This window comes from Bacillus rossius, assembly GCF_032445375.1.
Source record: "Bacillus rossius redtenbacheri isolate Brsri chromosome 9 unlocalized genomic scaffold, Brsri_v3 Brsri_v3_scf9_2, whole genome shotgun sequence".
NCBI lineage: Eukaryota > Metazoa > Arthropoda > Insecta > Phasmatodea > Bacillidae > Bacillus > Bacillus rossius.
Genome location: NW_026962013.1, coordinates 8060146 through 8082194, shown reverse-complemented (window position 1 = coordinate 8082194; position 22049 = coordinate 8060146). Strand labels below are relative to the sequence as shown.

Here is a 22049-nt window from a genome sequence, read left to right as displayed (position 1 = left end):
TCCACCACCATTTTTACAATATAATCATGATTGTACAGACATGATATAACACGTGCAACATGCAACTATGTCACTTACAAGTGGTGACCGTAATTTTTCTGTTGAAAAATCTGTTGTTAGTTTCAGAGAGAGATTGGAAAATCGTTCAGATATAACAGCAATAAAACGCTGAAAATGTTGAAAAACTCAATATAATTTTTACTAGGCACGGAATTTCTTACATATTTTTGCCAGTTTTGTACAAAGAAAGTATATCTTAGTGCAAAAATATATCGTGAGTAATTTTGAAAGTTTGTAAATAAAAATTATTTTGGTCTATAAAGGTTTTACAACAATTATTTCGCTCACTAGGCAGGCAACTTAAAAATAAAGGTTCAAAAATATTTTTATGAAAACGGGTAAATGTTTCAAAAACTTGATTTTTTTAAATTATTTTTATAGATGAAAAATATATATTTTTAAGTCAGCATATACTTATGTGTTATTCCGAAATTTGTAATTTAAGTTTTATATTATGAACTAGTGTTCATTAAACGATATTAAGAACCTTTAATTAAAACGAGAAATTGTAGAAAAATTTCAAAACACCAAAAGCCGTTAAAGAGTTATCTTAGCTTCAGGGATGAAAAGTAAATTAAATATGGATAAATTATATATTAGCTGTATCAAACTTTAATGCACATCCACACGGTACGTTATGAGTGATTATGTAACAAGCACAGATTTTACAATTTATATGTATAGTAGTAGGAACACATTCCATTTTATCTCCTGCATTACATCAACTCAGTTTTTCTTAAAACGAGTATAGAGCAGGGTTTATAATATTTTTTTTGTGGCGACTGGGCTGCCAAATATTATTAATTCTAACTTTATTTATAAATAATTATTGAGTGGCGTGCACTTCTTTTGATGGTTTAATTGTGCTAAAACTATCCCCATATCGCCTTTTCTGCCGGTTAAAGGCAATAGGCAACAGAATGTCATTATCATCCAATAAACAATTACGCATATGTGGAAGCGGGGAAATTTTAGTGAACACCAACCACGATAGTTTAAATAGTTGGCCTGGATCAAGCCCGAAAAAAGATATATTTTATTGAATACTAATTCAGTGTGCTCTTTTATTTCCACTGTGCTAATGACCTTATCATCACGTAAATTGGCTATTTATTATGCGCGGACCAGTTAACAACAACAATAATTTTTTATCACACACTCGTTATGTTTCAGCGACATATATTCAGATATGATTCAGATTGTTACTCACTTAGTTTTGATTTCAAACTAAAGGTAAAATTTACAAATAATTACAAAAGTTGAGAAATAGAGGCAGATTGTTACCAGTTGTGTATTTCAATTTACCTAATGTAAATTCAGTCGTAGGCTGCTACTGAAATTATCCATCCAAAATTTCATACATATTTTATAGTGTCCTAACGCTCATACAGGGCTGTATAATATACAATAGAATAAAAAAAAATATTGGTGTTGGTTGCATTTACGTATGGTAGTCTACTCATTCAATTTACACTTCTTATTTAATTTCGTTTGAAGAGTTCAGATTAATTTTTAATTATTAATCAATGTTTAAGCATAAATTAAACTGATTAAATTATTCATTGCTTTTGTTTTGGTAGAGATTGGGTATGTAAGGACATTAGCTTAGGCGTGATTTCTTAGGTTCTCTTTTAACTGGAATAACTATGTAATTATTTTGTTAGCGTTTTGTAACAAGCAACATTGTGACATAATTCGTGACATATTTCATTAGTATAGTTTATTTAAGAGGGATAATACACCACCATCTTTTATTCGGTAATTTTTTCTTTAGTTCCTTTCTCAAAATATATATCATTTTTTTTTGGTGCGAAAAGGCGTAGATAAATTTTTTAAAAGTATGTTTTCATTATTGTTGGTATCAATAAACAGGATAAATATGTAACCTTTGGGAGGAAGCCACTGATTATCTCACGTGTGTGACTCCGAGAACCGTTTCACAAAGATACAAGTCTTTTTGTTAACAATTGTAAAAAAAAAATAAGCTCGTGTATTCACTTAGTTGTACGAACATGGACACATTTCACAAATGTATAGGTCTTGAAAGTACCAATTATAATAAATGTTGTATATTGTATATTGTATTCAATATTTGTACATTTCACAAATTTACAAGTCTTGAAGGTAACAGTTGTAAGAAATAAACACCTATAATTACAAGTTTTTAAGAACAGGTTTTCTTTTAGATTGTATAAACATGTCACTAACAAGTAAAAGTTTTGGTTGTGTGTCACAAGTGTAGAAGTATGTACACTTGTAACTATCAGGATTTGGTGACATAGCCACACTTGTAACTAACAATATTTTGCCACATAAACTCATTTAATTAATTCACTGTTTACAGTTATTATTTTTTTTAGTTTGAAGCACACATTTTTAATTATATAAGTTCATCTATATCATATAATTTATCTCAGTAGGGGAAAAACTAGACAACATCTTTCTAGGATTATTATTATTAGTAAAATTTTGTGATTATAACCTCCCTAAATTTTGAGGTAGGTACGAAATTAGTAGTAGACAACAAGTATCAGCTACAATTTTGTTATTTATAAGCCTACAAGTAAAATAACTTGTAAAATTGTGAAAATTCACATGACATTACAAGTTTAAAGGGGTGCTTTTGTCAAACAATTCTAATTGTATAATTTAACTAACTTGTACAATTTTACCCGTTAGTTAAAAACTCGTACTTACGTTAAATGATCTCTAAATGTTTAGCATATATTTTCAAAAATTGTCTCTTGCAAGTAAAAGTGTTAATAATTGTGTGCGGCAATGTTTAATTGGTATACTTGGAACTAACAAACTTTCCTATATCGTAGGCTTTCTGGCTACAGTCACTGGCTTCTAGATTGGGGTCACGTCCTTGTATATGATGATGTGCCCGACGTTTCGGCGTGCCTTGTTGAAACCATCTTCAAGGGCGATTAACAATTGACACCTGGTATTCTGAAGCAGTATCTATAAAGGTCCCGATCGCAGCTCAGCTGTGATTGGTCCCTGAGGTTGGCCCTGATTGGTGGTGGGTCGGCACTGATGGTCTGACCAATCAGGAAGCATCTCCTTTGTAGTTGTCACATGCTAGACTTTTGCTAATTCCTTTATAATGATTGTTCCCGATTTTTTAGAACAAGGAATTCCAGATATTAATTTGAGGCCATCTTCTCTGTTGATGTTATAAGGGTGTCTTCTGATTTCTGAGGCTTCTATATTTGATCTGTGGTTAGGATTGGCAATATTTGGCATTGCATATGCTTGGACGAAGCAAATTGTATCCTCTTTCACTGTAGTGATTAGCTAGGGCAGAACTGTTTCTGTTGTTTTTTGTGTCTGCTAAATGTTCCTTTAGGCAAGTATAGATCATTTGTACTACACAGGTCTTGTTGAAGTATCAGGGAACTTTATAAACTCTTGGGGAGTTAATAGGCAGTTTATTGTCTTTCACAGAGCCAGGAATTGCGTTCAGGAGAAATGTCTCATTGGAGTTTATAACGTTCTCTGCTCCTGCAATAAGACAATTATAGGACAAACTGGCAGAAGGATCTCTACTCGCCTAGAAGAACGTTTAACAATCATCAAATACAACAGCAACCGTTCAAACCTAGCTCAACACTCCGAGGAAACAGGACACACAATCCACTTCGACCAAGCCAAACATATTATCAGTATTGCCAATTACAACCACCGATTAATCAGAGAAGCCACAGAAATCAGAAATCACCCTGAAAAAAATCAACAGAGAACAAAGCTACAAATGAAGTAACATCTGTAATTCTTTGTTTTGCAAAAAAAAACGCGAAAAATCATCGTAAAGGAATTAGAAAAGGTCTAGCTCGTGGCAACCACAAAGCAGATGCTTCCTAATTGGCCAGACCATACGCACGATTGGCTAGACCATCAGAGCCGACGGTCCGCCAATCAGGGCCGTCCTCAGGGACCAATAACAGCTGAGCTGCGATCGTCCCTATATAAAGACTGTTCCACGACACTAGCACTCAGTTGTTAGTCACCCTTGATAGTTTCTGCAAAAAGGCACGCCCACACTTTGGGCAGTTCATCGTTTACAAGGACGTGGTCTAGACCCAGAAGCCAAACATTAATTTGTAACAAGATTTAGCGATACAATCACACTTCGAACTACATTACAATACGTGGCCGCATAACCACACTTTTAACTGACAAGATTTGTCAACATACTCTCAGTCAATGTACCGTTAAGGGTTATTATTGTTTAGTTGCAGCGTAAGTTGGTTTATGATTTAAGTTCAAATCTGTTTTTTTTTTAAATTTCAGTAGACCCCTTCTTTCTAACCTTGTAAACATAAACTATCTAGGATGTGAGCTAGATACCCAAAGTCGTAGTAAACAAGTGTCAGATAACCAGGTTTTTATAGGAGATTTAAGTAAATCACTTGTAAACTTGTGGGAATTCACTAGTCACTAATCGTTTATAAGTAGGGACCGGAAAAATTCGTGGGTTCAATGACCTGTAGGATGAACTCCATAGTTCTATGTACACTCGGTCAAATGTCACCCACTCATTGGCTGTTGTCTTGTGAGACGTCCCAGCGTACCAGCCTGTGATTCGATAAAGCTTTGGTTGGGCGTTTCTCATTGGCCCAGCGTCATCCAGGTGAGTTGTGAGCCAATAGCAGAGGCAGCACTAAGGTATGACTATTTGTATTTTAGCCTATCGTGAAATGAATTCGCGAATTTTTCCGGTCTCTATTTATAAGAGATTTTTTTTTTGTGTTTGGAACATTTGTATTCGGATGTTTTCACAAACTTGCAAAAAATTTTACTTGTTACTTACAACCTTGTATTTTTGTGGAACGGGCCCCGAATGACGCAATATTTGCACAAGGCTACGTGTGGTGCGAGAGTCACGTGTTTTTTTTTTTAAAGCCGTGAAAATAAAAATGACACATCTTTCGCTACAGTAGACCAAGTGTTTCCAGATGACGGGGCATGATCCGCCCCTAAGGTGCGTCGCAAGTGTGTTGCAGTGTGTTGCAGTGTGTTGCAGCATGTTGCAGCGTGTTGCCGTTACCTGCAACGTCTCAGCCAGCAAGCCAGGGCCGCCAGAAGACCAAGGCACGTGACTAGGACCACCAGGCCGATCTGAGAACACGAGACAACCACACGGGGAGGGATAAGCACGTTGGTTAACCCTCAGCGCAGTCCACGTGTTTCCACAACTCAGAGACGCACACAACTACTTGATTCACACTGAAGCAGCTTGGCTTCTGGGTTGTAGCCGCGTCATTGGCAAATAATTCAGCCGACGTTTCGGTCGACATTGCAGTCGCCGTCATCAGGGAGCAGATACCCTACAGTAGGTAACTGCTCCCTGATGACGGCGACTGAGAATGCCGACCGAAACGTCGGTGAATTATTTGCTAAGGACACGGCCTACCAGTAGGTAATCTGCTCCCTGATGATGGCGACTGCAATGTCGACCGAAACGTCGGTGAATTAATTGCCAAGGACACGGCTACAACCCGGAAGCCAAGCTACTTCAAACAATGGCCGCGAAAGCCTGCGGACATTATTGATTTATACTGCCCATTTTCCAATTATTTATTCATAGATTTCTAGATTGAACAAAACCATTAATCCAACAAAAGTGGGTGAAGCAAATCTTTAATTCAGTAGACCACGTCTTTTCTTGTGACTTTTTGTTAGAGCTTAAATAACAACTATGGGTATACATTCCCCACAAATAGATAATTTTATTTATTTAATTTATTTTAGAGGTATACCTACAATGTTATCTCTTTGAAATATATTCCCTTTTCTTGTCGAATTAATTATGACAACGTATTTATTGAAAGTTTTCATTGACTGCTGGTAAAACATGAAACAATTTTTTTTTAACTTGTGTGAGTTTTATAGGCTTTTTAGTCTTTGAATAGCAACTAGCTTGTAACTGACTCAAGACTACTATGGTGCCTATACGTGTCTGTAGATCAATGTTATTTCATGCAATCAATTAATAACTACTATGTGTCGCTGGTAAAGTTTTTTTGGTACAGTTGTCAGGACATCTGGTTGAAAGGCTAAAAATTCCGGGTTCGAACCCTAGCCGTGTTGGGAATTAATTTCTCTTTTGGAAAAAATTTTCCTCCTGGGTTCAGGACTATTTTTTCTATTCTGTCTGAGCATTTATCTGTGGCAGTGGCTGGAGACTTAGACCAACCTCCGGTTTGACACGAGATGCTGTCATATCTCAGAAACACACACTCTATGAAAACAATCAATCATGAATTCATAAGATAGAATTTGTTAAGTTGTCTCAGTTCAAAGTTATGTGATTTTAGCTTACGGACGGTAGCCTAAAACTACAGAATTTGAAGTAATGATACATATAAATGGGTAATCTAAATCTATGTACAACACGATTACATGCTATTATCATGCTAGGTTTGATATATATATATATATAAGTTTCCTTATGAAGTTACTAAAATAATGAAATTAAAACTTATTGGATTCATAAATAATTTTAAGAGCAAACAATCGGTTGTCTGTAAAGTAGGTTTACGGACGATAGTTTAACGTGACAACGTCATAACAAAACATTGATGAAATGATTGCATACTTTTATGAATAAAATTGAATAATTTTTTATTGAATTATCACTATTTTGTATGGATACAAAGAAGGAGTGAAATGTTATCTACAATTTAATTGATAAATTTACTTTTATTTGCACTCATTAATTCAAATATGTTTATTACTTTAACGAATAGATTATTTTAACTATAACTTTTATACATGTTTGCTATTTAACTTCTACCAATCTGTGTTATTATGTTAAGGATAGGACGATGACAGGAAAAGTGGGAAATGAATGGGAGTGTTTCAAGTTTAACGTGCCTCGAAAAAGTCAAATCGATGGTTGTTGCAATCGGGCGGAAGAGAGATAGATGCGGCGCAATCGTACAATGAGCGTAACGGATCACAGCGTAACGGGACAATGTGTGTAACGGGACACTATTTCGTGCGTGCAGCCGGCGTTCATCGATTTATTAGACGTTGTCACGTCAATAATGATTTTGAGAAGATGGATTCGATGTTAATATTGAGCTAAAGCACAAAATAATTCAAGGATGGTGGTAATTGAGGAAGCAACCTCCTCGTGAGGAGCTTTACCCAGTAGTATTGCGAGAGTGATCCTGAGACAGGCTGGTCTGCATGGTTCGCCTTCATCCCTGGGCGGCGGGCTTCTTAACACCATCTGCAAGCAGGGACAAGCACCGCCTCTCTCAGATACACTCGCCAATAGCACACGAGCACGTGCAAGCACGCCACAACACCCGGTCCCGAACCCACCACCCAGGGGGACCCAGTCATGCCACGTTACTTCCACCTTCCCCTGTACTCTCAGGAATCACACGTAAAGATGATCCAGTCACGCCGCGTTCCTTTCACATCCCACGCCAAGAGGATCCAGTAGGTTCCCCCCTCACATATTGGGAAGCCTAAGATGTAGGTACATCAAGTTCTGTCCCTGCCCGAACACGCCCGAATATTCACCTTCGGCCAACCTCTGTTTTTTTTATATAGTATATAAATTATATATTTCTCTGTTTATTTCAATGTAGCTATACTAACCTAACTAACCGTCCATAGTGTTTTAAAGTGTTTTAATGCAGCTAACCTAACCGACCACTTTTAATATTTGAATTCATTTTTCCCTGTGCAAAAATAAAACAAATCCCGAGGTTGGCCGAAGGTGAATATTCGGGCGTGTTCGGGCAGGGACGGAACTCGATGTACATCTTAGGCTTCTCTCACATAATTCACCTCCACAGCCTCCTCCTCCATATCCATTCCCCCCCTCCACCACCTCACACGCCAAAACCCCCTCTCCACCTCTCCCTCCTAGCTACTGTCCCACCATCCCTATAGGCCCTCCCCCCTCCTGCGATAGTTTTAAAGTTCACTGGTTGTGCCACTCGGCCGTCTGGGGATGACGTCAGTGGTGGTTCAGAAGCTATTCTGGATCCTGGTGACTCGTGACTGGATCCTCTTGATGTGGGGGAATGAGGATCCAGAATCTGCTCGCTCCCCCTACTCTACTGAACTTGTAACCGGCAGTCAACACGTGTCTTGAATATATTTTACGATTACTAGTATAAAGTTACACGAATTTCTTTTTTTTTTTTTTTGGAATCATTTGACGTCGATATAAAATTCACAGTTCCGCGTATACCATGCTTATATTTTATTTCTACTTAATGATTTCTCACTGAGACACCTTTCCTCCTTCTTTTAAATGGGTCGATTTGAACACAACTGGTCGTAGAGGGGCTGTCTAAATAATAATTGTGATACAACCATGGGGGCAAAGGCAAACATGATTGCAGGCCACTTGGGACAATATAATCCTCTACGACCAAATAAAAAAAAATGTTTGGTTTCGATTTTTTTTGTGAGGTAAAATAATCTATTACGTGTTCTTCGTGATCAACTTTCCCGCCCCATCGTGATTCCTTTGTGCCAGGGTGGGGCAGCGGTATGGAAATCACAGGGAGTCAATCAGAGGCAAGAGAGAGCACACACCGCTTTGACTGGATCCCCGGACGGCACACACGCTGCATTTGCATATTCGATAACGGGATGTTGACTGGACGAGACCTCGAAAAGACACTCCCTTCCCCCCTCCCACCACCAAGGGGGAACACTCCCCCCTGGACGCCGCCAACGAGTCAGGGAAAAACCGCCGCCACAGCGGCAGGCTGTATTCGATTAATCGACTTTCCGGCACATGTCGGACGAGCGTCGAGGTGCAGTCGATCCACGACATGGGAGTCGAGACTCGTGGCGGCGGGGAAATCCTGCGGCTCACAGGGATGAGAGCCACAACCGAGCAGTTCCGAAGCTCTCCGAAGTTGGCCGATCACTCGTGGGAAAACTCCATATTGCAGGGATTTACGTGTTATACGGTCTTAGAGTATTTTAAATAACGCTAACCTAACCAACCGTTAATTTTAGTTAAGATAGCTTAACCCATGAACTATCAGAAACCATCGAGAAAACAACCAGAAAAGATAAAAAAAAATCGAAACAAATCGAATTTTTGTTCCAACGTTATTGTTAAATAAATAACGGTTTTGCTACAAAGTGCTTATATTTTTTCAAACATTTTCAAATAAGAACACAAATTGTTCATCAATAATCAATTGGTATCTTAAAAAAAAAGCATGTATATGTGTATCTATATTTTCAACTTTTTTAAATGGCAAATTATATATACATAAGGAAGGTATACGATACAAATAAGGTTTTTTACTCCACCATGGACCGATAGACCGTGGAGGTATTCCTATAAGGAAAGGTGGGTCGCCAGCTGAAAACGTTTGAGAACCACTAGCCTAACCTCCTGGGAAAAAATAAAGAACTATTAATTATTACACTGACCTAACATAACATTTTACTTCAGTAAGCTTCGGGACGGTTCTGGATGTGGTTGTGGCTTTCATCCCTGTGAACTGTAGGCTATCCACGACGGTGGTCAGCTACCCTAGCTACAGGGACAGTGATTCGTCGCAGGGAAACCGGACTGTTCGTTGGACTTGGACACACCCTGTTTGCTTCGGCCAAATGTACAACCCCGCTGGCTTCGTCCGGAGGTACCACTGTTCTACCGCTCTTGGACAGATCTACAATAGCGCTGCTGTCGCATCACTTACGATACCAACATTATGATAGAGAAAAACATTCTTTCTTTTTATTACAGCCTTTCATTTTATCGCTATTAAAATTTATTTTTAAAATGAACCTCCAATGCTACAAAGTTCTTAACAAACAACAAAATATTGCAAAGTTTAATAACTAGTAGATGGACGTTTTATTTTTATGAGCTTGATATAAGTGAGTGTATGCTCATTAAATATTTTTATCAAAAGTAAAAAAAAAAAATAATATTACTATTAAAAGTCTTTAGTTTCCAACGTATTTGGCATGAGATTTATTTTCATTTTTTTGTTTATTATGTTTCTGTACTGTTTTCGCTATTCAAAAAAAGTATTATTTGTGATATCAGTAACATGTAGTTTAATATGCGTGATTCATGAAATTAGATTGTTTGGTTTGTATATCATTTTGTAAGTTGTTTATAATTTGCTTATCTATTGTATTTCATTTAGGTTGGGTTAGTTTGTATGTTTATTTTGTTATAACTTTAATTTAATTTTATAAAAAAAATCTGTGTGGTTAAGTGTTAGACAAGCCTTAAATAAATTCACCGCTTAAAATAAGTTGATAAAACAAAAAATAAAGAGGTGAAATATATTTGTCGCACGATTGTAATCTAATTTTTTTTAAAATATTAACTAATAGATAGAGACCGGAAAAATTCGCGGATTCATTTCGTGATAGGCTGAAATTCAAACATGTGTATAATTCTGCTGGTTCTGCTATTGACTCGCGGTTTAACTGGAGCTCTCTGGGCCAATGATAATAGACTATCGACCAAAGAAGCGTCGAATCACAAGCTACCCAGTGGAGACGACTCACAATTTAGTAACCAATGAACACGCGTGTTTACTTGAGAAGTGCAGAGGATAATGGAGGCTATCATAGAGGTCATTGAATCCGCGAATTTTTCCGGTCCCTACTAATAGATCATTACATACTTAGATGTCACGTCATGCCACTAGGTTACCTGTCGCACACTCGCTTGTGTTGACGGCGCTGAAGCTGTCTTGTGTTGGTTTGTAGCGTGTTTGCCGTGACCTCTCCTTGCGCGTGAGCTTTACCGAGGTTCAACAGGAATCAATACAACCCTCCTGCCACCACCACCCCCTCCCCATTTTGTCCTCATTAGTGACGCCGGTCGCAGCATCGCTCTCCTGCCATTGGCTCCGCTCTGAGCACGCCGACCAGGAAGGAAGCGAACCCCTCTTTCACCATCAGAAACCCAGCGAGAGACTCGAGCCCGATTCTTCGGAGACCAGGGGTCGGACAGGAATTCAAAATATTCAATTTCCAAATAAATAAATCCCGTGTCACAACACTTCGAAATATAAATGCGAACACCAATTTCCTTTAAAGCATGTTAAATACATTTTTTGGTTACTAATTGAGAATCAAAACATTTTTTTTACTATTTTTTTTAGTACATCCCCGTTTGTTCTACACAATTAAAAATAATTTTGTTTGGTTGACTTTAAAACGCACGCTTAACATTGTTCAACATCGAACAATTTTTTTTTCTAAAATGGAAATTTATTTTAATTTTAGAATATATATATATATATATATATATATATATATATATATATATATACACACACACAAGACGACAAAATGAAATAACCGTGATAATGTTACAAGTACTTTTGAGTGGTATGTGTAGCAAGACACCATAAACATTGAACCAGTTTTCAAATGAAAAGTTTCGCACTGAAACAGTCTCTTGTCGTTCGCATGTCCGCACGCTCGCTACGTTTCGCTTCGTTTCGCTTGCGTGTTCACACGTGCGCAGTTTTTCTGGGCGATAAACAGCGCCTGAGTTGAAGTTTCCCCACGGGAATGCGGGAGGCAGAAACCACTACCTTATCAGCAGATTTTTTTCCCACGTCTTGGTTGTTTTTTCGTACCGTTATTACGGCACGCGTACCGTCACTGGGCTTTGCGTGACGTGAAAATAATGGTGCGCATTTTTTGCCATTTATTTGACTTACACCAAAATAGTTAGTGAAACACCCAATGATTGGAAACGATAAATGTGGGAAAAATGGTTCGTTTTGAACACGTGATTACAATATCAAATGCACAAGTCCGTATCTGGCGTTACGGGTCGATAAGTTTAGAACCATCATGTAGAATCATTGCCACATACAGAGAAGAACAATTGAAATCCCGCGGCATTAAAAGCAATCCAAAGTACTTACTTATAATACAAATTAAATACCATTGAGTTTCTGAAGTGAAAATTATTTACAACCAGAAAGGCATGTCGAGAAGATGACTTATCAGAGCGTTATTAAAATATCAACGCACCTAGGCGCAGAAGTGACGGAGAATAAAGTAGGAGGATTAAAGTTATGAGAAATTAAGTAGAGTCTGACAACCGTACGACTCTTTGCAGGTGTGTCTGTTACAATTGTGAACCTATAGCGTGAACCTCCATTGTGTACGTACTATTTTTTTTTATGTGTAACCATGTACGGCATTTGACAGGAGTAATTTCGTGAAAGCGACGGAAGCCAAGGAACGGAAATGTGTAACAACCACGGTGCTGCCATCTGTGGCGTTCGGCGCGAACCAAAGTTCACAAAGCCTAAGGAAATTTTTTTAGTATCAACTGTTTAGTGAATTTTAACAAGATGGGCAGTATTTTAATAAAAACATCCTTGTAGAAAAACAGGTCCAAAAAAAAGTTTAGTACTTTTTCCCAAGTCTATTTCACTTTTATCGGACACGTTTCGTTGTATAATTTATAACATTTTGCTCTGCTAATCAAATGATTCGACATTCGACGTAGCTGCACCGGCAACGAATTCTAGCGGCGGGTGCGGAAACTACGTGTGTTTCGCGTCCATAAATGTAGCAGAAAACACAATTTGCGTATGTCGGCATTATTTTTTTTAAGAATTCTAAGTTAAATTTCGTGTCTTGAGTTTCGTATCATGAGTGTATTTGCAACGTGAGAAGACAGGAGTTTTTTTTTTCGTTACCGAGGTTAGATTTTTACTCGCCAACTGGCAAGTACTGAAAGACCGGCTGAGTTTTTTTCTTTCTTTCTTTGAGTAACTTTACCGTGGGGTTGTGTGCAGGTGCACCAACGTTTCGGAAGCCCACTCACTGCTTCGCGTGCCTCCTGACACTTTCGCCGCAGCATCGTTCCGGATATCAAGTTCGCGTAGGGGGGGGGGGGGGCGGGGGGGGGGGGAAGCTCGCAATTCAGCCAATAACCGCTACTTCCGGCCGCGGGGCAGGAAGTGGCATGGCGATGCGACCCGGTAATGGACTATCTCTTCTGACGGACCCAGACCAGCTCTCACAGCCGAGAAACACTTTCTTCATCTGACAGAGACGAGACTGAGTCTTTTAAGGCGGGAGATACAGGAACCTGAGACGCCATATTGGTTTCAAAAATTGACTTTTTTCAGTTCTGTCTCTGCCCCTTAATTAAATGGAATTATTTCAAAGGGAAGAGCTAGAAACTGAAAGACGCCGTATTGAACTCTGTAGCTTTCTTTCATTTATTATCTACAATTTCCAAGTATTTTTTTTTACGCGAAAAGATTTCCAGACCAGCTGCGTGTTAAAACTTTGTAGCATTGTCTGTGTTTCGTGGTTGGCTGGATTTATTTCAGGCGCATGTCTGCTGTTAGCACACCAATCACAGACATCCAGCGCGGAAGCAAACTCGTCCTGAATGCCCCGGTCAAAAAAGGCGATATCTTCTCTCGCAGACGGCAGCGCGGGCATCCCTTATTGCCGTCTAACTGAGCGATCACAGTATTTCACTTAAAATATATGTCCATAATTATTGCCAGAGACCTGAAAAATTCGCGTTGTTTTCTTTCACCAGGATGAACTCTAAAACTGCATAAACCTAGGTCGGCATCTATTACCCATCGGCTACTGCCGCATTTATACCTACCAGTTGGATTAAATGTGCTTGGGTCATTTGAATTTTGTAGCAATTTTTTTTTAGTTTCTTGTCCTTCGGGGCGTATCAATAATACCTATGCTCTAATGATGACGCAGTTAAAGTGTATAATGATATCCATTCCAGGCGTTCTCCGAATAGTGACGCAAATTTGCAGTTCTCTACGTTCCGAATGTAAGATCTGAATGAATGATATACTGTAAAAAAAAATTTTAAAAAATTTTCACGAAATATAATGGTTACGTATTATCCAGGCATCTACAGCAAAATCGCCCTTTTTTTCCACGTGGATGTTCACTTTGTTCATAACGAAACAAAACGAAAGAAGATGGAAACATATACTTGTAACTGTGGATTACCAACCCTTCGTTTATTTTATGTGCATTATTCGTTGAAAAGTTCGCGGATTTTTTGTGATTACTTAAGGTGTGTTTTTCACCACAAACCTGATTTTAAAAAAGTGGAAATTAAAGGAAAATTAATGGTACACACTGACGAAAAAGTGTCATTCAGCTACAGAAACAACATACCTAATGATTCGCGTGTCGCTTAGTGCCTTCGATGTAAGTGGCCAATCAGCCCACAGTTCATGACAGTCGGTTATTAAGAAAGTTAGATGAGTACATGAACACACCCTTCGTTACTAATAATAGCGACTTAGTGCCTTAGTGAAATTGGAGCTTATAATAGTTTCGAATAAAAATTAATTTCACACGTAAGTAAACGAAACTTTGTATTCTGTATTTTTTTTAAACTTATTACTGCCATCAAACCCCATATTTTTACAGTAAATGAGCTGTCTCGAATGATTTATGATACTTTTTTAATGAATTATTTTATTTACAGGTGAAAAAAAGGCACAGATGTGTAACTAGCATAGACCCTAGTTTCAAGAGAAAAGCCGAGTCTGAGACAGGCAAAGCCAATATATGGAATCAATTTATGGTTTTTCCATTCATTTTTATAGTTTTTGTCTGATTTTCATAAATTACGAGATAATTCAAGATTTTCATTCCTCCCTGTTTACCTAAATTTCTATAGGAAAATATAAATATGAACATATCTGTTTTTTTTTTTCTTTTCAAATACTGAAACTCGGTCATTTTGCCCCTTTGTTTCACTTGCACCTTGAGGTAAGCACTTTAGCGAGAAGACCAGAGGAAGACGCAGTTGAAAAGATTCTTAAAGTATCATCACTATAAAAAGAAGACTCCCTTCCACAGAAATCAATTTTCAAAAGAAGTGAAATGTTCCGTGAACGACGCCAATATGGCCCTTAGTCACGTTCCAGACGATATCGGGAGACAGGCGAGGACCTGTTACGTCAGCGCGCAAGAGTTTCAGCGCCGAAGAAGAATCTTGGCTTGTTTTATTTTCTACCCTTTGGCCCAAAATTGAGCGAATACTGTCGGATCTTTTTTCCGCGTTTAATTTCCGTTCTTGTCCCCCAAACCCTCCCCGAGATGTTCTGTGGAATATTTTATTAATATTCTTCTATGATTTTACTCTTGGATCTTTGAATGATTCTTGTAACTGGGTATTTTGATTTAAAACTTGTTTGTACATTGCTAATTTACACTGTACGTCATAGAGCAACCTCAAGAACTGACAAAGATATGATTACACAAACACACATAAAACAAGCCAAAATCAGCGGATGCCCAAAACTTTAACTCATAGACAGTTTTCTAAACATTTAACTTTTGACATTGGCTGATTTTTGCTTGTTTTCTGAGTATTATGGTATTAATCTCTTTGCCCGTTCTTGAGGTTTCTCTATGATACATAGAGTGTAAACCAGCAATGGCGTGTGTATAAAAAAAGTTTTAAATCAAAAGGTTACCCTATGCAGCAAAGATTAAGGTGCTGTATAGCTTTTCATATTTATTATTTTCTTTAATACCGTTTAATATCTTATCATGATTACAATATGTTCATTATTACGATTTAATTAACTGACTTCTTTGAATATTCCAATATTTAAATACCTGTGGATACCTAGAAACTTTTAATTTTCTGACTCAGAATACGATTTCTGTTTTAAGTCAAATTCGTAATAACACCACAGTGTGTAAAAACGCACAATTTTTTTTTTGGTATTGCTAATCTTTCTGAATTATTTATTTGGTCACAGAAAAAATTACAAAGAAAAATATAAATTAATATTAACATTTTAATGGCAACTTTTCTGTTATTCTTTAAAACTTCTAAGACTTATTTTACTACAAACGAAGAATCCTAAATATGCAATATCTTTATTTAGTTATCTTAAAGGACCGTACCATAGGCATGCATTTTCCATCTCGTTGCCATTTAAGATAGTTTTTAAACTAATATTGACATATAAATTAAATATTTATATCTTAATAGTGATATTAGCCGACTTTTGCACAAATAGGCAGGCAGTGCAAAATAAATGCATCTTTGAAATAAATTTAATTTACTAACACGAGAGACACTTCTCTGATAACGGGAAAAGTTTGGTACAAAATTTACGGGAAACGTTCCCGTAAGAGCCGGGCCTTTGGATGAATAACATTCAAGACATGACAGCAAACACGCATAATCCTAATTAACACCAGAGAGCTATTCTTGTATTCGTTGTACACGGGGGGGGGGGGGAACCAGCAAGCTCCCAAACAAGCCCTAAATGATTACGTTCCAGAAAAGCATCCTCAAATATTTACGGTCGTAAAGCTGCCCGACGCGGTTGGAAGACGTTCTCCTGTTAAACGTGAGTCTGTTGCCCTCCCCCAACATCGACGTTTATCGAGGGGGGGTAAGGGGGGGGAGGGGTTGCGAAGCCCTGGGTATTTCGGACGCACTCGAGGCTTAGCCCTGACGTAAGCATAACATCTCCAGCTGGTCGCCGATCAATAAGGACGAAGGCGGCGAACTCGCTGTCCTGACTCTGCGGAACGCCGGAATGGAACTCTATCTTTCTTCAACACGCGCTCATAACCTACACGGGCACACTGCCCAAGATATCCGAGCGGTGTTTGTTTACGATAAGCAATTTTAAGAATGCGGTGAGTTTTTTTTTATAACTGTATTCTCGCAAGAGTGATAAATTCGAAAAACACAAGTTCTCAGAATAATTTTCAGGCAAAGATTCTTGAAAGCACCAAAGGGCCTTAAATTACACCTTTATCTTCATTTGTGACCCATCTAATGTCATGGTTACGGATCGAATGCCAACGACGGAGCCTTGCGCTTAGAGGCGATACCGCGCCGTAAACACCAGCGAGCGTCGCACTTGTCATCCCACCCCACTGACCTAGATACACCCCTCACTAGGCGGGGACATTAAGGGGGTTGTGTCCTAAATTATTTTGCATCTAATATTTCCTGTTTTTGCACATGATTAAAAATATATTACCATATTTAATGGTTTGTAAAACATTTTCTACCTAATAAACAAGTCCTTATTAAATCATTTTTTATTAACTTAAAAATAATTACGTCAATTTTAGCAGGGACTAAAAACATGAAATCATGTGGTATAGATTTGTATTTAAAGTTTCTATGTATACCCCTCGTCTTCAAATTTTTATGTTTATTATATCACTCATTAAATGAATAAAAATAGGTTATCCAAAACCATAAAAACATGAGTATTTCAGGATTAAAAAAAAAAAAACATTTTTTTATTGATTAAATGGATGATATACTAGAAATGTTGTGTTTGATGTCGAAGGCTACACACAAACGGGTAATCCAAAACGGTTTACCACTTTATTTCATGATTTCAGTAAACTCTAAGATTTACATAAAAATTTGCCATTAATTTTATAAAAAACATTAAATATAGACTATTTTAATCTAAAACCCCTTATACAAACAATTTAATATTTTTATACTATAAATTCATTAAAAAAATAATGTGAAAGAATATAATATTAGAAGCAAAATAATTTATTGTACTAACCCCTTAAGACTGATTTTTCATTTCCATGACATTACTTTTGTCAAAAGACTATTCCTGTAAATTTATCTCGTAATCTCTCGGGAGAGATCTCTTGTATTTTAAGTTTTCGCTACAAATTTTGTCACTTCATGTTCACCCAAGTGGTATCTAATATCGAGAAAAAAAAAGGCGCGCAATAGTTTACGATTACTTACGTGGCATTTTTCAGCTCAGCAAACCACACTTTGTAATCAACGTAAGCGACAAAATTAGGGACAAAAGATAAAATGAAAGAATGCTATAGAGGTAAATGAACAGGAATATATCTTAAATAATAGTTATGACAGACAAATTAGATACCAAAAATTGCAAGTGCAACGAAACTTTAATCTACATCATTTTAATCAGTTAATTGATATTCTCTTTAAATTTAGGTCACAAATTGGTAGGTTAGCCAACATCAGAGATTACAGATGTCTGAGTTAGTGTTTACTGCCTCGTAGACATCGAGTTAATTAGAGACGGATATCAGGATAATTAACTTCAATAAAAATAGCTAAAAGTTCTGATTAGGTTAGCGGTTTTTCTCTGTCATCAGAGAAGGTTTTTCACGTTGTATCGATGTTAAAATAAATAAGTTCTAAATTCCAAATTTCAGTGCTTTAATAAATTAAGAAAACTATTAAAATCATAAAACTTGCTTCATTGCATTTTACTGCTAAAATCAAAATTTAAAAAATAATTTTAAATATTTTAATAAGTGCACGATTATATTTCATTAAATTTTTGAATTCTAATAACAAATTATAAACAAGGTGTTCAATCAATGTCGAAAGGAAATAGGTGTACGATATTTAATTCGAATGAAGTGGTTGTTTGCAAATTTAAAAATGACTGTTAAAATTTGTAAGTAAGCAGAAAGGAGTTTTAGCGCTTCGAAAGTTTAGTGTTTTTATTATCCTAACTTAGAAAGTATCCCAGAGTATTCTATGAAATAAAAAAGTGTACCAACCACCTCTAAAAAAATTTCAAAATATAATAAAACTGGACCTGGACGGTTTTATGACTGGCATTACATATTAGCAACGTAATCAAACTGTTTGCTTCATTTATTATTACTGAGTTGTGTTGTAGTTTCACGCAGTTCTCTGACAGATAGAAAACGTTCTAGGATTAAAATTGCGCTTTTTTGATTTTTAAACACTTCTAGCACCAAATATACTGTTTGGAAAATGGTTACAATACAGAAATATTATTGAACATAAAATTCAAAAAGTTAAATACAAATGTGAATCAAAATCAGAAAAAGGGACAATTAAATAGCATTTTTTAATGTTTGAGCTTTAGAGTATTATGAAAATATTTACTAGATACAAAATCGATTGAAAGTAAATTACAGCGTATTTTCAAATAAATCCTTATAGGCTCATGCTACGGAGAAATAAGAGCAAAATAATGGTCCCAAATAATGAGAGGGACATTTAAGAAAAATATTTTTTTTCGAGGTAATTTTTTGTTTGGAACGAGACGTATAACGGTATTTACATGTGAAAGCTATCTATAAAAAGTTTTTAAACGTCAGTTTTAAGGAATGTAACATAACCGTCCTATTTACAATCTTCGCTCCCATAATAGCTCATAGCGTGTAAGGGCTTGAAGCTATCTCTGTCGTGAAGAATCAGCGAAGGAAGTTTACTATTTGTCAATGAACTGCTCACGTGTGGCTAGGAAAAAAAAAACAAAAGCAATCGAACGTCGAATTTATGCTCTACGTTGCGCTGTTTCGCAAGGAACGCTTCAAATACCAAGAAACCTTCAAGAACTCTGTAACAGCTGGACACTAACTCGGTGATCTTGAATCGATTCGAATTCGTGACGGAAATTGGGAGTCGAATCCACATTTTTGGCCTTACCTTATGGACACGACCTCGAGGAAGGAAGAAGCAAATAAAATCAAGCTACTTTTTATAAGACTTAGCCAAGCAGTTGTTCGACAACATGGAAAAAAAAATTTTGAAATAAAATTTAACTTCCTGTTATGTTTTTGTATGAACAGTATTGTCACAACAAACAATTATGTTCTGACAAGCATGAAATTATGCTGGGAAAATTAATCGCATGCATTAATTAAAAAAAAGATACCATTATATATAAAAACATATTTATTTTAATTTCTGCAAAATAGTTAAAGCCATGGTTTACACACTTTGCTTGGTTGTGCAAGATAAACCTATAAGTGTACGCCGTATCTTTTCAACTCATGATTTAATATTTAAGTGACACACCACTACTCTCTCGTAAACTTTTCGAAACACCGTTCTTTCATGTAATTTACTCAGTACCTTTTTATTTTAATAATTTTCGCAGGCTTTCACGGCCATTGCCTGAAGTAGCTTAGCTTCTGGGTTGTATCCGCGTCCTTGGCGAATAATTCACCGACGTTTCGATCGACATTGCAGTCGCCATCATCAGGGAGCAGTTAACCACAGTTAACTACAGTTAACTGCTCCCTGATGATGGCGACTGCAATAATCGACCGAAACGTCGGTGAATTATTCGCCAAGGACACGGCTTACAACCCAGAGGCCAAGCTACTTCACTTTTTTTTTTAATTTTAAATTCAGGTGAAATGACAATTCTACAAGCAATAAAGATATAATTTATACGAAACTGTCATTTATGAACAATATCAAAATAAAAATATAACGAATGGAATTTTTTTATATACATTTTTTTTTTTGAAAAATTCAGTAGTGCTGGGATGTGTTGCGGGGAGGTGTTTAAAACTGTATTGACCCACGGATGTGCGAGCAGATGCGTGACGGTTGCGTGTGCGCGTGTGTGCTCGACACAGCTACTGTACGTGACACCTCCGCGGAGCGGATGCCTCGCACTGAACAACACAACAAACAAACACACCGACAGCAACGCGGGGTCGGGGCGCGACAGCCAAAGGCGGGACTCCCGATGGACGAAGGCGCACGCACACTCACCGTTGCTGAGGCCGGCGTCCCGACGCCCGGGCGCGCAGGTGACCATGGCGTCTCCTGGCCTGCTCCCTCCCCGCACCCCCCTCCCCCCCCCCAATCCTTCCTAAACCCCAGGGCGCCACGGAGCCGCGTCCGAGACTACGGCACGCCTGCGCGAGACTGCGGTACGTCGGCCCCATATTACCGTCGAAAGCTTCGTCGAACGCCGATAAAGATGTGACGGGAATAACAAAAGAAAAATTATTATACCGTACAAAGATCTTCGGAAAGAAAGAAAAAACACAGCTTCAAAAAAAAATAATAATCTCGCCTTAAAACAGGAAAAACTTCAATTCGGTATTCTATGGTTCGGCAAATTCTGTAATCCGACTCGCGAGGGTTTTCGGCCGTTGGTCTTTGCCGCCAGGTGTCTTTACTACGCTGCCAGCGTTTTTTTTTTTTTTTTTAATTTATTTAATCGTCACTGTCGGTTTTCATTCCAGTACAGCGTTCCCTGTTTTTTTTTTTTTAGCGGGTTAACACTTCACAGTCTCGCATAATCCGGCTCGTCCTTTGTAAATTAACTCCTCGAAAGAAGAAGAAGAAGAAGAAGAAGAAGAAGAAGAAGAAAAGATTTGAAAACTGTTAAAGAAATCCGAGGTGCGTCGGCTTACGAAAAGCATTTACGAAAACACGAGTGCGCATGAGTAGTCCTGTTTCACTATTTACTTTAAAAACTGTGATTTTAGAAGAGTGGAACTGTGACGTTAAACATACGTACGGTAGAGATTATTGAAAGCACTCAATAGACATTGCATCTCACCTTTATCTTCATTCCCCGGCCATCTAATGTTGTGTTGTTGACCTGCGCGGGACGAGAAGCGGAGATACCACGCTACAAGCACAGACACGCACGTCTGGCCGAGACGATTGTTGAGTTTCGCGTGCCACAGCTGCGCCGGCGCCGCGGTACCGGAACTACGGCACAAGGGGGGGTGCCGTGACTACGGCACACCTCCCCCTCCCCGGCCGCAGGGACGCCGCGCAGGCTGGGGTCGCCCTGCCACCGCGCATGCGCGCAGCAGCTGCCGCTCACCAGCCCCCGGGTATCGAGCCGACCCTACACCCCTCCGCGCCGGCTACACTTGGAACCGCCCGCTGCGCGCGTACACAAACAGACCCGTGAGGTTTCATACCGTCCCGTTCCGTCGCCCGAACAGTTCCGAAGTCCGCCGAAGTTCGCTGCTCACTGGGGCAACTTCTCCTTTACAGAATACTTAGAAAACACTTTAACAAGTAATTAAATACTTTTTTTTCCGACGTGATAACGTCTTCTAAATCGATGAACGCCGGCTGCACGCACGAAAAAGCATGACTCATTGTCACGTTCCGCCTGAGCCGAGCGTGCAAGAACCGGCCAACCACCGTGCGAGAAAATCTTCTATAATATCAAACAGGTTAAGGCGGGCTTTATTATATT

General features: G+C 38.1%; 1 protein-coding gene and 1 long non-coding RNA gene across 8 annotated transcripts in view; one reads left to right on the top strand and one right to left on the bottom strand.

Annotated features, from left to right (window-relative positions):
- The window catches only part of LOC134543062 (venom allergen 5-like), a 61311-nt gene that overhangs the window by 14359 nt on the left and 24903 nt on the right, over positions 1–22049 (top strand). For 2 of the 7 annotated variants that reach the window (XM_063387785.1, XM_063387794.1), the window contains exon 2: positions 5080–5223. The exons of 2 other annotated variants lie outside the window; for them this stretch is intronic. The gene's annotated coding sequence lies outside the window, so the exon portion shown is untranslated. The remainder of the gene's footprint in view (positions 1–5079; positions 5224–22049) is intronic. 3 more of the 7 variants (XM_063387790.1, XM_063387786.1, XM_063387788.1) reach the window with 3 other exon arrangements.
- On the bottom strand, positions 469–21741 carry LOC134543063 (uncharacterized). The gene is made up of 3 exons (XR_010076881.1): positions 21393–21741; positions 7219–7303; positions 469–5184 (listed from the first exon to the last, which is right to left on the bottom strand). It is a non-coding gene; the product is annotated as an uncharacterized LOC134543063 (long non-coding RNA).